Source organism: Hemicordylus capensis, chromosome 1, assembly GCF_027244095.1.
Source record: "Hemicordylus capensis ecotype Gifberg chromosome 1, rHemCap1.1.pri, whole genome shotgun sequence".
In the NCBI taxonomy this organism is placed as follows: domain Eukaryota; kingdom Metazoa; phylum Chordata; class Lepidosauria; order Squamata; family Cordylidae; genus Hemicordylus; species Hemicordylus capensis.
In genome coordinates, this window is record NC_069657.1 from 163,805,850 (window position 1) to 163,823,263 (window position 17,414).

At 43.4% G+C, this 17,414-nt stretch overlaps 1 protein-coding gene across 2 annotated transcripts in view; it reads right to left on the minus strand.

Annotated features, from left to right (window-relative positions):
- STEAP3 (STEAP3 metalloreductase) overlaps nt 1-13,578 on the minus strand; it is a 43,795-nt gene extending 30,217 nt beyond the window's left edge. The window contains exon 1 of one of the 2 annotated variants that reach the window (XM_053264478.1): nt 13,448-13,578. The gene's annotated coding sequence lies outside the window, so the exon portion shown is untranslated. Of the gene's footprint in view, nt 1-13,380 lie in introns of both variants that reach the window. The other variant, XM_053264464.1, reaches the window with a different exon arrangement.
- Nucleotides 13,579-17,414: the final 3,836 nt, after the last annotated feature.

Consider the following 17,414-nt stretch of genomic DNA (forward strand, 5'->3'; position numbering starts at 1 on the left):
TTACTGTAACGCGATCTACATGGGGCTGCCCTTGAAGAACATCTGGAAACTGCAGCTGGTGCAAAATGCGGCAGCTAGGGTTTTATCTGGAGCTGCCTGATGGGAGCACATAACACCCATTCTGAAAGAGTTGCAAAGGCTGCCAGTTCGTTTCCGGGTCCAATTCAAGGTGCTGGCTTTAGGGATGTGCACGGAACCACGGAGGCGTGGTCTGGCACTGGGGGGAGTGTCGCTTTAAGAGCGGGGGGGTGGTAGTACTCCCCCCCCCCCGCCGCTCTTCCCCCTCCAGCACTGGACTTTGTTAAAACATTTTTGGGGTGGCAGAGTTCCTCTCTGCACAATGACGTATGTGGCGCGCACGCTGGCGGTGGCAATGGGCGCGCGCACGCCGAGCGTATGCGCCTGCCACCAGCTTCTACTCCTTGGAACTTTGGGAAGCTCTTCAGGTAACGACAGGGGCAGGGGCGGCAGGGAGGAACTCTGCCTCCCCAAAAATGTTTTAACAAAGTCCAGCGCCGGAGGGAGAAGAGTGGTGGGGGAGGGGGAAGTACTACCCCCCTGCTCTTAAAGCAACACTCCCCCCAGTGCTGAACCAGCTGAATTCCGGACTGGTCTGGAGTCCTTTTGCATGGCCCCAGACTGGTCTGTGCACACCCCTAGCTGGTTTTGACCTTTAAAGCCCTTAACGGTCTGGGCCGGGGGTATCTGAGGGACCACCTGCTCCCAAGGGTTGCTGCCCGCTCGACGAGGTCATCTGAGGGGGCTCTGCTCCGGGTGCCGACAATGAGGGAGGCTTGGCTGTCGTGCACTCAGGACAGGGCCTTCTCTGTTGCTGCCCCCAGACTCTGGAATGCTCTCCCAGTAGCCATTCACTCCTCAGACTCCATCACAGTTTTTAGATAGCTTGTTAAATCTTGGCTTTTTATCCAGGCTTTTAAATGATTGTTTTTTATTGCTGCTTCCATGTGTTTTTACCCGTTTATAGTTTTTTATGCTTGTATTTTATAGATTTTAAATTTGGTTTGTTTTTATATTTTTAGCTTAATATTCTTATTGTCATTTTATTGTATGTTTTTTAACTTTTGTAAACCGCCTTGAGATTATTTATAATGAAAGGTGGTATATAAATTCAACAACAAACAAACAAACAAACAAACAAAATCTCAGTTTAGTGCTCTCTTCATAATTGCTGGCCCATACATAGAGGCAACATTACTATGCAAACAACCTCTGGCCATGATAGATGTGCTGTTGGCGTGATAATACTGCACAGGCGGCAAGAAGACTTCATGTCACTGCAGCTGTTGGGAATGTTTACACAACTAAGTGCTTTGGTCATGGCCACTCTAAGAAGCTGGCAAGGGGAAACCACTGCTAGATGTATTCTCTGAGCCTCCTTGGGCTGGTGAAGAACATAAAACTCCTGAAGAATAACATAAAACTCCAACAGACAACATAGTACCTGACAAGCAGTCAAAATGGTCTTTTAAAGTGTAGAACATTTTCAGTGGTACAGCTTTTTAAACTCAAGAACAATAGAGATTTCAGGATCATGCAATTAGCAACTTCACACTGTGAAAAATATGAGGCAAAAGGAAATAAAAAGACAGACAACCACGATATTTAAGACACAATAGTCAAAAGTGAAAGAAAACCCCCTTTACGTTGGAAAAGGGATGTACTCCCTGAACAAAAAAGATAAAGGATACTGTACCACAAAATACCAGTGTTTTCTGTGTGAGAGACAGAAGATAGAAAAGAGTGAGGCACACCTAAAGAACTTTCAGTTTGACCCAGTGTGTTGAGTAATGATAGGGGATCCTTACAGTTGGGTTGCAAGCGACATAGTATTTATTCTCAAGTAGTCTATGATACAAACTGGGAATTCCATGGAACTGTTCAGAAACTAATGGTGTGCTGATGGACTGAGCATTTATAATGCTCTTCTGGCTTTATGTTAGGGTTAAGCCCCATGAGATGCCCTCAATTAAGTAGAGGTTAGCTATTGTTACTCTTTCATGTTTGCTTTGTCATTGTATGGTTTGCCTGTAGTTTCTGACAGAAGGATACTAGAAATTACTCATTGCAATTTATCACTTGATGGATATTGGGCATCACAAACATTGTTGCTTTTGTATGATTTTGTAATGAAAAAGCATTCCATGGTACAATGTTGATGTAGACTTTACACCTCTTCAGTCAAAGAGCAACCATACAGCTAACATTAGCAGGAAATAAGGGACATTACATGGTCTGGTTGGGCTGGAAAGAATTGCTGAGCTACTTCCATATGCTCAAGTGTGTTTTGGACCCTCAGGGACATATTTTTGAAAGCTAAAAAGTACTTTTGGAAGTGGAAAAACTTAATTAATAAAACTTTTTTAAAAAAGTACTTTTGAAAGGAGGGGAGAGCAGGGAAAATTGTTACCCCCTCCCCCTCCATGTGTGTTTGCCTTCTCAACAACACACTGGGCTGAACTCCATTGCAGAATCTTCCACAGAAGCTCCTGTTAGGTACTTCTGCTCAGAATGTCAGGCAGGTTTTATAGCATGAACATGTATTCTTAATTATATGTTTTTGTACTGGAATGAACAGATTTTAACATATATTTGTATAGAGTTAATTAATGATGTTGTAAAGTATTTTGAAATAGTGTTGATATTTCCCCCAAATAAATAATAATAAACTTTGCTGTTGTTTTTAAATGTTGCAGCAGGGGATCAGCTATGAGGTAATTCCATGTTGAGTTATCTTTCATATGTGGGCACCAGGGTTCCCTCTAACAGGAATTCCCAGATGCCATTGACTACAACTCCCATAATCCCCAAGCAAAAGCCACTGCAGCTGGGGATTCTGGGAGCTGTAGTCAACAACATCTGGGAATCCTTGTTAGAGGGAACACTGGTGGATTCATGCCCTGAAATGATATAGATACAGGGGATGCACCATTTTAGAGGCAGGGACTCTCTTCCTGTATTGTATATACCATGGACCCTGAAAGTGGATTAGGAACCACTATGAACTGGCTGGATTGTGAAGAAAAGTTTCTACAGTGAGGAAGAAGAGCCAAGTGCAAATGACTTCAGAAGTTGCAATTTTAAAGGCTGTTTGCAACACATTCTGTAGTACAGAAAAAAGCATGGGAAAGAGCCATACACTGAAATGCCCAGATATAGCTAGAGCAAAACTACCGAAGGTACTCTTTGTGCACACGTTTTCATGGTAGATAAAGAGGGCATGAGCTATCCATGTAGTATCATAGCCCTATTCACATGTTCACGTTCAATCAATGTGCATAGAGAGGTTTGTATGCACAGACGATTATTATTACATTCAAAGCAAGTACAGTAATACACATCTTATCTGTATATGGCATCTGAGAGACCTATACCCAGGTTTACTTTTAAAATGAATGCATGTACAATCATTCATAGAAAAACATGTACCACTGTACAGATACCTGTATGCACCCACAACATAATGTCTGAATCGGGCTTGTGATATCTAGCAAAGCACTAAAACCATAGATACAGAGCTGCCTCTCCAGGAGTCTTGGAAGCCACATTACCCCCTCTCATGTCCACTTTGTACAGGGGCCTTAACTGATTGCTGGCAAAGCAAGCCCAACTGCTGTCATTGAACCAACTCTGCAGACGGCCAGAGAGCAAACTCTCTCTTTGCTCTTACACTCAAACCCTAGTATTGGATTGTATGCTCTGCTGCTGTTACACAACGGAACATGGTATCCAGCCTGAAGGCACATTACATAACCCACCATGTAAAAATATAGTTGTTTTTATAGAGCAGATAAGGCCCAGGAGTTTGAGTCAGCATTCCACTTAAGCACCTACTTAACACTAAGAGCAGAACTTAAAGTTGCTTGACTCACTTGTCGAAAGGCTTAGCTGAATATGGATCTTAAGACTATAAAGACTGTAGACCCTGTAAATGGTGGGCAGGGCTGACATCATGGCCACCAGTAATCCTAACACACTTGCAGGCACACCAAAGAGCAATAGGGTGCCAAACAAACAGCAGTAGGATATAACACAGACAGAAGCCTGCTTTTGGCATTCCATGGAAGGAACTCAGCTAGGTTCCTTGCTTACCGTTGTGAAAAGTTAATGGTTGATCATCTAAGGGCCCTTTCAAACAATTTTGCACAGTAAAAGCATATTTGTTTGTGGGTAGACCCTTAAGGCAATGCTAGTGACTGACATGATGCACAACCTACTTCCTCTGTAATGGTCTACCTTGGGGCTGCTACAGACCTCAAAAGGCTTTTGAGGCTTCCACAATTGCGCTTCAAAACTCTTTGGGGCTGTCTTCGAGGTCTGCAGCAGCTCCAGGGCGGACCATCATGGAGGCAGTAGATTGTGCATCATGTCAGCCACTGTTTCTGGTACATTACATTTTCCACGCAATGTGCTGTGATTTCAGCTGGGAAAATTTGATGCTTCTTCCAGACAGCACAATAATTGCCATTGCAATTTCCATGTGGAATAGATTGTGAGCCCCCATTAGTTATGGATTATGATGTGATTACTGAAAAGCCATCCAACTCCTAAACCCTCTCAGTCAAATTCTATTAATTGCTCAAACTTGAGGTGCAATCATACTTTAATCTTTTGGGGGGTGGAGTGGGGAGTTTTTTGTTTTTGTTTTAAACAGCTGTGTGCTCCTGAACTACATAACATTTTTGCCAGAGTGTATACTCAATATGACCTTGAAAAATCTGATTGTTTTCCAGGTTGTTTTAAGTGTTTGAAAGTTGTATGTATGTATGTATCAAATTTATATACTGCCAAAACTTTCATCTCTGGGTGGTTAACAGTAATATAAAACAATTAAAACACATATAAAAACTTAAAACAATTCAACAATTTAAAATCAACCACAAAATTAAAACCTACAAATTTTAAAAAGCCGAAAAAGCTTGGGAGAAGAGAATTGTTTGCTCTCCTTTGTATAATACGTGCAGATTTGTAATCTAGGAACCCCTTTCTTTAAAATGGCAAGCAGCAAGAGGCCTTATATCACCTCCCACAAGTTCCGAAGGTTATCTGTATTGGAAATACAGTAGTAATACTATTGCTACTGAAACATCACTTATGGGAGTAGATCACTTCTCAGGAACCCCTTCTGTCGCATGCAGAAAGGCCCTAAAATAGGATCTACAAAACTACAAGGGCCTCCTCCATTTGGCCATGAATATTAGGATCCCACCGAGATTTGCCATGGAGGAACCAAGCTTAGTTTTTAGGGCTTATTATGAGATTAACAGCATCATCAAATATGTATGTCATCAAATGAGGGTGTGGAGATTCTGCATCCTGTGATGCACACATGCGTATCTGGGAATCAGGGCTAAAATTTAACATGGGTGCTTCTTCCTTTTATTCACCCTGTCACCCCCTACCCTCTCCCATTGCAACAGGACCTGCTTGGCTGCTCTAAGAATTGACTCAAAGGACAGGAATGGATTGGTTTTCTCCTCCCTCTAACACTATTTGCCACAGAACACTGCAAGGTGATTCCCCTTCAGGTATCTTGGATCCATCCTCCTCCTCAGGGCATTCTGACTGAGGACTGAGAACTAAGTAGAGGTAAAGTGTGCTGTTGAGTAAAGCCAATGTGGTCCATTGGACAGTGAAACCCAGATTCAAGCCTCATCTCTGAATACTGGGTGGCCTCAGGAAAGTCCTTTTCTCCTTACATCAGTGGCCTGTCTGCCAACTGCCTGTCTGTTACCTACTCAACAGCGTTGCTGTAAGAATAAACAAAACATGGAAATAGTGTTATCCACCTCTAAGCCACTGTTTGAAAAGGATAGCAAGCTATAAATAAATAATATGGGCAGAGCCAGTCATGAAGATTTTGGGCTTTTAAAGTTTTAAAGCTGATGCTGGCTGGGCAGAATCCAAGAACTAAATGATCATCTGGATCGACAGCCCTGCTCAGATGGAGCCAGAGGTTTGTGGAAATGGAACCACAGTTTCAGACACTCCATCACCCCTTGTCTTGTAAAATGACTTCCCCCTTTAGTATAAAAGGCTTGTACAGGAGCTGACCATATTTTGCATGCCAGAGACCCTGACGTGATGGGGGATCAAGTAACTGATGCTTGATTAAGCTTAATTCCTATCTGTCGGGCATATTTAAGAGTTAAATCTCTTGGAAATTTGCCCAAGGTCTCTGCCAAACAACTGACAGTAAATAAAGTTAATTCATTCCCGTTAATAAGAGGCGACATTTACTACTGACTCCTGTTGCTTTTTGCTACAATTGTCTGATCCCTATGCACTTTCATGATGGGCTGATCAGTAATGATTTTAGCCTAACAAACACTTAACACACATTAGCAACTTTCAAGGCAAGGGAGTCAAATGCAGAGGTGTGCACTGAAGATTTGGGACTGCAAGTCAAAATGTTTTTTTGAAATTTCTTCGCACCTGGCATTATTTTCTCAAGTTGTGCTTTGCAAGAGGCAATACTGTTGTGCTTTGCAAGAGGCAATACATTTATGTAAGCAAAAAACCTAGTTTGATGATGATGAACTTTATTTGTTAGCCACCCCATAACATATTGTTCTCTGGGTAGCTCAAAACACAACATTAAATATCCAATAAAAATAAAACATGATGAGCAAATCACAACTCAAAACAAACAAAAAATACAATGCAAGACATTTTAAAAACTTGTTTTAAAGTCAGTTTTTTAAAAATCAGTTTTTAAAAGCCTGAGTGAACATAAAAGTCTTCACCTGGCATTTGAAGAACAAAGTGAGGGCATCAGGTGAGCCTTGCTGGGGAGGTGGTTCCATAAATGGGATGCCACTACCAAAAAGGCCCTCTTCCCTGTAGCTACCTGTCTCACCTCGTTTGGCAGAGATTAATATTAGATTACAGTCATGCAACTTAATCAGATGTTAAATTATGCAACTTAATCATATCTCTGCATAATTTAGTCTATTTCCAAAATTCAGGTTTTTAAGATAATTTAGAATTGACTTCCACAGATTCAAGTGTCAGAAAGCAAAGAGGGAAGTGAGCAGAACAAGAGAAGGGTGTGGAAGCTGGGGGTTAGGTGGCCAGGAGCATCATGTGGGCAGGGAACAGTACCTATAGGAGAGGGATATGGAACTGTGCAGGTCATTGAAACCCCACCCACTGGCAACTATAGATTGGGCTCATCTGTGCTCCACGTCCTGGATGGGTCTTTTGTGGATTATGCTTTGTTTTTGCACCCATAAGGGCTTCTTAGTGGGTTTATATTAAAAATATAAATAAAAATGGATATTAAAATTCCCCAATTGTGTGTAGCTATGGAAGCATGAGCTCTTCTGTGATCTATCAATGGTTCCAAGTTTGGCTACTATTAGGAAGTGAGAGCTCTTCCACGATCTATCAGTGGCTACTAGTCATGATGGTTATATGAGACGCGCAGAGGCAGTATGCAAAGCTTTTAGCTGAACTTTTCTGCCTGCATGCTAAGTGATATGAGAGCAATTATCGGCCCCACCTTTTGTTGTCAATCATTTCTGGGGCCCAGTATTCACATGAGATAACTATGAGACTCTCATTTTGTGATTTTGTTTATTGGTTTTTCTAGAAAGCAAATATTTTCAGCTGGGCTGTGAAACTCATTTCAGTTTGGGAATTAGTTACCAGGCATATTTTGAGAGGCATCTCTCCAACCCACCACCCATGCTTTTCTGACTTTCATATATTTTAAAATTCTTTCTAGAATATCTTTCAGAACACATGCAGCATGGTTTTATGGGTGTGGGCATTGATTAAGGAGACAAAAAGGTGCCCTAACTGTACAAAGAGGTTTCCTGAACATGTAAAGATTTTTTCCCCAATGAACTCTTAAAGGTCCATATGTTTAGTCTCCTGTATGTGAAACAGAATCTCCATGAGCAAGAATATGGCTTCAAATAGGCCTCCCAATGTGAAATATATTGTACACTGTAAGACTGGATTGTTGTTTCATTCCATGATTAAGGCCCTGGACAGAAATAACTGCATTGAAATTCTTGTGTTTGGAATGTCTTGCCTTGTATAAGAAAACATTTGTCTCTTTATATAATATTTTTGTGATCTTTTCTAATGTTATCTTTGGTAACATTTCTGTTCTCTTATTATACAATTACCTTTTACATTTCCTTGATCTCCTTTTTTCCGTTTTGTAACTACAGAGTTTTCAGATACTGTTTATACCATTTTATTGCATGCAGTTTTAGATGTCACTTTATCATATATGTCAAATATCTTTTGATGGTTCCTTTTAAAAGGGTTTTTGCCTGTTTGTGTATTCATACCATCTGTTTTAGTGGATGTACCTCTGTACAGTGTTATTTTTGGTTTATCCTTCCTCCTATTTGGCTTGTTGGTTTTTTTCTAATCTGCCCACTGATTAGAAAAGAAAGTGGTCTGAAAAGAAAGAGCCCCATTGACCATTAAACCTGCTGCATTCCATCACCCCTTAATTATACTTCAAAAGGTATAAAAATACTTTGAGAGGTATTTAAAATGTATTAACGGAGTCCTGCTATGACACACTTTAAGAACCTCAGTTCTAGATATATTCACTTGCTGCCTTACTGGAATTGTTTGGGAAATATTCAAGGGCAAAATCTCTGTATTATTATTATTACAGTGTTAAAGTACTGGCATCAACACTCCAACCCCCCACCCCGTGTGTATGTGTGTGGCAAAGGCTTCAATCCTATGTACCTTTAATTGAGAGGAAGTACCATTGAACTCAGTTGTACTTCCTTTGGAGAAAACATGCATAGGTCTGGGCTGTCAGAATCATATTAAAGTCTTTAAAAAGAAAGAGAGTGGAAAAAAGGCTTGCAGGAATTTCGAGTCTATGTACTAACCCTACACCTCTCTCAGCATGTTTGGTTTTTAGTTCATTCCAGGAAGTAGCAGACCTCAATGCACACATTGTACTCAGAAAGCAATTTAAGTGTTCTTAGGAGCAGGGATCATGTTCTTGTAATAAATGTGTGTGTGCAGGTTGGGACAAAAGATGAGGGAATGAAGACATGGTAATACAAATAGAAACAGCAGCTGATGCATTCATGAACTCTCTGTCACCTTGCTACATTCAGGCTCAGATTGTAGTTCATACCCACAAGCTTGGTGCCCAGTGGATTCCAGTCGTAAGCAGCCACACTAAGGGCATAATCTATCAGCACATTATCCTGCATAAGAACCACTGGAAAAATGGGAATGGTGCAAAAGGCTCAAATACTAATCACCTCCACCACCATCATCAAGTTTAAGTTCATGTAATAATATAATCTGTATAAGATGCATATTATTTCATTCTGTTGCCAAAAGCAACACTTATACAACTAACAAATGATATTTGTTTCCAATATTTTCCTATACTCCCTCCCTCAGTTCACCCCGGTTAACCTTCCCCTCTTGATCTGCATGATTCCCCATTCCATCTCTACCCTAAATAAGACCCACCTCCCGGGTCTACTCCTTCCTTCCAACCTGAAGATGGAAGAACTTAGTAGAGAATGGAAAAGAAGGGGGTTCTACATAACTTCTGGGTAGTATCATCAGTTTCAGCAAAAGTCGCATAGGTCAGGTCCAATTAAGTTTAAAAATCCACTCCAAAGCTCTGGAAATTCCCAGCCTCCTCTCATTTGCTGTGGGTCACGTTTTGTTTGGCTGCCTGGTCTATTTCGTATCTTCAATTTAACTGTGGAAGAGAACTTCCCAGTGCCCTAAAATACATGCATCTGCATGATCTTTCTATATAACTGAGGATGCCTCACCGCTTCACTCACTGGTGTATCGCAATTGTTAAGGTACTTCCATAAGACACAAAAAGCTGAAATTTGGTACACACATCATCCCACTGACATGTGCTAACTACTAGAAAGGTATGGAAATGGGGCATTTTAATGTCTTTCCCTGTGGAAGTAGGCCTGGCTGATTACAGTGGCCACCTTTTTGTCAGTTTTCTCTTATTGATGTGGGAGAGATACAAACAAACAAACATGGCCTCTAAAGAAGAAACATGAAATCTCAAACACCACTAAATTTTTACAGTTCCTCTCATTTAAACATAAACTAACTTATCTTTGACATTTTGTGATTTCTAACAATCAGTCTGAAATACCAGTACAGCCTTATTTCCCAGGCAGCCTAAGAGACACGGCATGCCCCATTCAATATTAGATTGGTTGAGTTCAGAATGCTTGTATATGGATTTCTGATTAAAAGTTCACAAAGTGGTTTACACAGCAGATAAATGGGGGTGGGCTTCCCGGTTCCAAAGCAGCTCACAATCTTAAAACAAAAACAAAGGAGATACCAGCAAAAACCAGTGGAATAGACACTATGCTGAAATTGTATTTATCTACCATATTTATATACTACCTCTTTAGGCAGAATGAACATGGACAGCTGCTCTTTTCCTGTGAAATAAAATATGACATTTGAAAGGTCTCTCTTTGCCCAGTTACCAGTCAGTCTGGATAAAGGGCAACACTGCTTACAAAAGATCACTGACACAAGGCTAACTCTGATAATCAAGAGACGTGCATGTCCAAGGTGCTGATAGCAGGGCGTCTGCTATATTTCCAAAATTAAGTAGCACTGAGAATGGATGGAAGAGTCAGGCACAACTATTCTGAAACTCTGACGGAGTATAGTAGTAGTTCCACCACTTACAGTGTTGCCAGGTTCTGCGCGGCAGTGGTTAAAATCCGGCGGATGATGACCACTGGCTTGTGCCCAGTGCCCTACTTTATGGACTGACTTGAGCACACCTTTGCCTGCTGCCTCAGAGTACTTTGTGGCAGCCCAGTGCTCCTACAATCCCACAGCTTCTTTGCTTTTTACCTTGTCCTATATTGATCAAACTCTTACTATGTCTATAGTTGCCACTGTATGATTTTATATGTCCTTTTATGCCTCCACGTTTTTTCATATAACTTTTCAATGCATTCTTGCTTCTCTCTTTTAGGCCTTTTTAAATGATGTTTTCATGATGCCTTTTATAAATATTTTATAAAAATTTGTACCCCTTTTTAACTGCAATTTTCAGACCTTGGCCACTAAGGATCAGTTAGTCTGCAGTCTTGCTTTGTTTTAGACAGCCATAGTTTTATTTTAAAATTTTACTTCTACTTCTGATTCTTATAGTCTTTTATCATAGTCTTTCATTATATACTTGTATTGTTCACCCCTAAGCTTTTAATATTTTCTTTTAATATGTAATAATTCTTTCTACTTTATGCTGGTCTATGACCGTAATAAAGACTGATTGATTGATTGTACAGTAGTAGCCACATTCACAAGATCACATAATTGTACACTCTGCTTAACATGGAGTAACTACAACACTGACAAGTTAGAAGCATATTTCCTAGGAATGGATCCCACTGTGATCTCAGTGGGGATGTATTTCTAAGTAAACATGTTTAGGATTGAGTTGCTGACCAGCACTAAAAGGCATCAGAACCCTCACTTTACGTATGTGCATGCACTTGGAAATCCACCTTCTAACAACCCTGAGGGCAGTGGTGGCATTAGCATCTTCCCTCTCACTGCACTAGTTTATTCCAGCAAAAAGGTACAGACGTCCCTTGCCAACCATGGTTTCACCAACAGCGGTTTTGAGTATATGAGAATGGGAAATTGTGACAGGTCTTGTCAACCATGACTGGAGTATCCACATTTGGCAAGGGTTTTTTTTTTTAAAGTGATTTTGGAGGGGGTTTGGCTTTTTTTGGGGGGGTGTCCTTCGATCTGCTCATTCCTCTTGGTGACCCTTATTAACCCTTGCTGAACTTGCTGTAAAATGCCTTTGAGTGATTGGCGGCGGGTGGGGGGGTTCAAAAAATGTCCAGAGGTTCGATCTGCTCATTCTTCTTGTTGACTCTTAGGGATATTATAGGAATTTTTTTAGCTCTGTGTGTGTGTGTGTGTGTGTGTGTGTGTATTTCCCCCTTTATTTTAAGGTCTTTTTGCAGTCGTGGTTCCTCTAACCCCGTTTCCCATAGACCTTAATGCCTCTCCAACTGCAGATTTGCCAACGGCAAGCTTTTGCCAGAACAGAACCCTAACGGCTGGCAAGGGATGACTGTACTTCATTCCAGGAGGTGTGGACACACCTATGGGAACAGGAGTTATGCACTACCCACTGCACTGGTACAGAAGAGAAGAACTTTGCAGCTGAAGTTCCTGCTGGAGTAAACTACTGTGATTTGAGAGAACAGGTGTGTACTTGAGAGTTCAACAGAGTAGTTAAAGTGCATGGAGGTGTAATTCCTATTAAGGCAATTCTCTGCTCTCTTGCCTGGAAGCAAAAAAAGTCTCCAGTGAACAGTGAGTCTTCCAAATAAATGTACATAGGATCCAGTTGTATGCAATCTTAAAGCTCCAATAAAGTGAAGCCATACTATCATCACAACACTTCCAAATGCAAATGTCAAGTCCCCCTGTTGGCCACACACACACACACACACACACACACACACACACAGATTCTGGGGAAAGAGGAGCCATAAAACCACCTCTCAGGCTGGCAGACATCCTCCCTACACGTAGGTCCCCGAATGTATCCCGCATCGATTTCCTATCTCTATTTTGGGTGCCCTCTAAATGATCTCATTTCCATGCAAGCTTCTCAGAGGTGGGCAGGAACAAAAAGGTGCCTTTCGGCTTAGCGGAAGAGGAATATGTTCCAGGAACTGATGGCCAGAGAGATCATCACACTGTGCAACAAATTTCGACGAGGAAATGGAATAAGTGAGGAGCAGCAGCAGCAGCAGCAGGGGAGAGACGGGACAGCGCAGAGCAGGGCAGAGCGAAAGTGGACCGAGAGGTTTCGCAAGAGGAAGGGCAGCATTTGTCACTTGGTGCCAGCCAGCCAGCAGCAGCGGCGCACAACCCTGTCTGTCTTTTCGAGGCGGCTCAGGAGGATCGTGGGTTGTGAATGGTGTGGTGGGCGGTGGGAATCAGCAGCAACGCAAGGCCTGGCTCTCGGCAGGGCTCGTAGAGGCAGATCTAGGGACAGCAACTGTCTCTTCCTGCAGGGAGCGGCGCGAAGAAGCCAGCCAGCCCCTCTTCTCCTTCCATGCCTCCCCTTCGAGCCCCCTCCTTTTCCCCAGGCGGCGGCAGCAGCAGTCAAGTGCGCTCTCCTCCGCGCGCCCGCGCGCACACACACCTCCCAGCCCCGCTTCCCTTTTTTGCAAGTGCCGCCGCGCCAGCAAATAGCAAGCAGCCAGGCGGCCCCGCAGCCATGAAGACGCACGAGCAAAAAATCGGAGCAGCAGGGCTGTGCGCCGCTCCCTCTCGTCCCCACCAGCCAGGCTGGACCCTTGCCTTGGGCTCTTTACTCACCGCTCCTCGGGGGCCGGCCAGGGCAGTGAGAGGAGAACCGGGAGAATTCTCGGTGCTTGGAACTCACCCCGTGTGATGCAGTAGACACCGGACTCCTCCTCCTCTTGCCCGCCCGCCTGGCCGCCTCCCACTTCCGTCCCCCAGGCAGGGATCCATGTGTGAGCAGCGAGTGAGCTGCCCCTTCTTTCTTCGGCCAGGCCAGCCACGTGGCTTGTGGTCGCTTTTTGTTAGCTTTCTGTAATCAGGTAGTAGGCATCAGGTTCAAGTCCAAGGCAATTTGGAGCCTGCTGCCAAAGGGAATAGCAACCTTGTAGGGGGTTCGTTTCCTTGCCCTGCATGCACCCTTGTGGTCTTCTTGCCCCCTTAGTTGCTAGGCCAACTGCTTACCCACAGTGCACTCTTCAATAATTAGTAGAACCTATCTCTTATACAAAAGGGAGTTTTGCTTTACATAAGGCATAGTTAACCTTTGGAATTCGCTGCCACAAGATATGACTATGGCCACTGACTTGGAGGTTTTAAACAGAAATCAGACATATTCAGGGAGGGCAAGCTTATCCTTGGCTCTTAATGATACACCAGTTGCAGGGGAGTAATGGCAGGAGAGAGGGCACGCCCTCAACTCCTGTCTGTGGCTTCCAGCGGCATCTGGTGGGCCACTGTGCGAAACAGGATGCTGGACTAGATGGGCCTTGGGCCTGATCCAGCAGGGCTGTTCTTATGTTCTAATGATAGCCAGGTAAAGTAAAGTGTGCCGTCAAGTCGATTTCAGCTCCTGGCGCCCACAGAGCCCTGTGGTTCTCTTTGGTAGAATACAGGAGGGGTTTACCATTGCCTCCTCCTGAGCAGTATGAGATGATGCCTTTCAGCATCTTCCTATATTGCTGCTGCCTGATATAGTACCAGCGAGGACACAAACCAGCAACCTTCTGCTTGTTAGTCAAGCATTTCCTTGCTGGGCCACTTAAGGTAGCTTGATAGCCAGGTAGAACTGCCATATTCAGAGGAGGCAGTTTCTAGTTGCTGGAAAGTGATAATAGAGAAGCCTGTTGCATTCATGCCTTGTTTTTGGCCTTCTTGGAAGCATGTGGATGGCAACTATGCCAGGATGCTGCTGGACTATGTTAAAACTTGACTATTGGAATTCGGACACTACACAGGAGGAGCAGAACCCCGTTTGGCAGAGGGTTATTGCCTTGTGAACATGTTTTTGGAACTTTGCAGGGAGAGGGGAACAGAACTGGTGGGTGGGGAACGCAGAAGGGGTGAGAAGGGAGAAGGCTAACTAGCTCCCTTTCTTTGCTCCAAATCAGCCCCTCCCCTTTAAAAGTGGCTTTTAAAGACAAAATGAGGCAATGGGACATTGTTAAATTGTGCTCACTTGAACTGTAAAATGTGATTACCCCTCAAGTTGTCTTGTCTGTTTCTTAGAAACTATGATGGATGATTTGATAGCTAAGGTCTTTTTCTGGACAATTAATAATGATGGTTCTGATTACTGTTAGCATTGTTTGTCTATTTTAACAATAACATGTCACTCAGTAAAACTAGCTGTGTGATTGAGTTGACATACAAATGTTTTTGCCCTGATTGGACTACTCTGGCCTAAGGTATTCTTTTTTAAATGCAGGATTATACCAGCTCTCATAAGACCTAATGGTGGCTCCCGAACAAATGGTTTGGTCAGTCTGTGCAAAGCTTTGACCAAAACCGAATAGTTTTTGATTTTCATAGTTAATTGACTTTAGTTTTGTTTTAATGTAAACCACCCTGAGCCAGTTTTGGAAGGGCGGTATAGAAATCAAGTAAATAAATAAATAAATAAATAAATAACACACCACTTCCCCCCTCCACATGGCACTCAGTGTGCAGAGGCAACAGTCCCCACTTTTTCCTAGTGCTGGGGGAGGGCATTCGATATTTATTTATTATGGATTAACTACATGTATATCTCATTCTTCTTCCAAGGAGCTCAGCACAGTATATACATGGTTCTGTTTATCCTCACAACACGCCTATGAGATAGGTTGCCCTATGATATAAGTGACTGGCCCAGAGTCCCCCAATGAGTTTCGTGGCTGAATGGGGAGTTGGACTTAGATCTCCCCAGTCCTAGTCCAGCACTCTAATCACTCACTACATCACACTGGTTTTAAGTGAAACAGCCTTGTCAAGCCCCAGTGACATCTGGGCAGGTGCTATACATAAAATACTCATAGAGGTAAGGTAATTCATGTTGTTAGTTTGTTTACCTTGATAATGAAGCGGAATATGCCTACTGTTGTGACAAGAAGCAGATCTGTCTATAACTTTCTCCAGATCAAAAGAATTTGACAACTTTTTCCCCCAATACCAATGTTAGCCAAGATCCTTAACTGGTCATTTATCATGCGGTTCCTCAGGTAATTTTTCACTAGACATGGGAATGCTGTTTCACATGCACCAATTGATGCAGGAATAATCACACCAATCAGACATAATTTGTGCAGTTATCCTGCCCAAGACTATGTGACAGGAAAGACTGGAGTGGGAAGAGACCTCAGTATCAGCCCAGCTGAAATCTGCAGGGGAAGAGATCCTACACCCCTTCACTCATGGAGGCTATACACACGACTGCTCAAAAGTGGGCTAAGGGAGCCCAGCCCGCTTTTAAGCAGCTGTGAGAACCGCCAAGAACCATGCGGCTCCCCGTGGTTAGCCCGCTTAATCCCCCCCCCATTTTTGGTGATCGTGACTCACCACGGCATGGCTCTACACCATGGCAACTCATGAGAAGACCCCCGACTAGGAAGCTCCAACAAGCCTCCTGGCCTCAGGGGTCTCTTCAGAATGAGGCTTTTGGGGCCGGGGACTTTTGGGAGCTGGGTGGCCCCTGATCCCCACCATCTCTACTGGCTCTGTGACAGAGCTGGTAGTTGTGTGAGTGGCCTATCTGGCCGGAGACTTCTGGGGACCGAGTGGTCCCTGATCCTCACCGCCCCGCAAGCTCCATGACGGAGCCGATGGTCGTGTGGGCGGCCGATCCATTCGCCCAGGGACAGCTCCTTGCTCGTATGCAGGGAGAGCAGGCTAAGCCCACAAACCACCTCTGACACTTCACTTTGATCGTGTGAAGTGCCTCATGGTCTCACTCAGCCCAGTTCCTGGCCAAGAAGGAAGCTAAGGGCTTGGCCTGGCTCCTGGGAGGCTGGAAGCGTCTCCTGCCTACCTGGCTGCATTGACTTCTGCTGCTTGTTTGGGGGTAGAGCAATCTTTGATGTACTGGTTTTATATCTGCAAGGTGTTTCTTATGTGGGGCAGCATACAAAAAAGATAGCTTCCACCTGTAGCCTGAAGTGTTCCATTCTACCACCTTAGCCTTATTTCAACTCAGCCTTATGTGGGCCTACACACACCTCAGAATGTGCAAGTAATGGAGGAGCAGCACCCTGAAGTCATAGAATGGATGGTATCATTTCAGACTATAGGTAGAAGATCATTTTTTTTCTTTTTAAAAAACACTTACCTATAGAAACAATTCCCGGCAATGGAGCAAGTTAGGCTAGAACTTTTCTCCTTGATGTGCTAGGTTTTATTTGCAGGGAGTATTTATATGGCAGGGAGATCACTGGAAAATGTGACTCCCCCCACCTGCAGTCTGAAGTAGTACACTCCATTCTGCTACCTAATTCTGCTGCATGTGTGGACGAGGCCTAAAGCTGAAAGCATTTGGTGGCAGTGGCAGGGCGGGGGGGCTCTCTACCGCAGAGCTGATTATACATGAAATCCAGTTTAAAGAAACCCACAGAGATGAAATAATGACAGGTGGCTTATTTTGCTATCAGCATGCTGGGACAAGATAGCTCCAGTTTCTGTTCCGAGACAGGAGCCCGACACAGACTTTAATTTTCTATTAGCAAGCACATTTTACAGCTGCAAAAATGTGGTCTCTTGTTATGGGAGGGTGTGGGTTTTTTTTTTTTTTTTTTAATATCCTCTCTGCATGCTATCAATAGCCAGCCACTTACAGCCCTAGAAGTGCCAAAGGGTGTAAA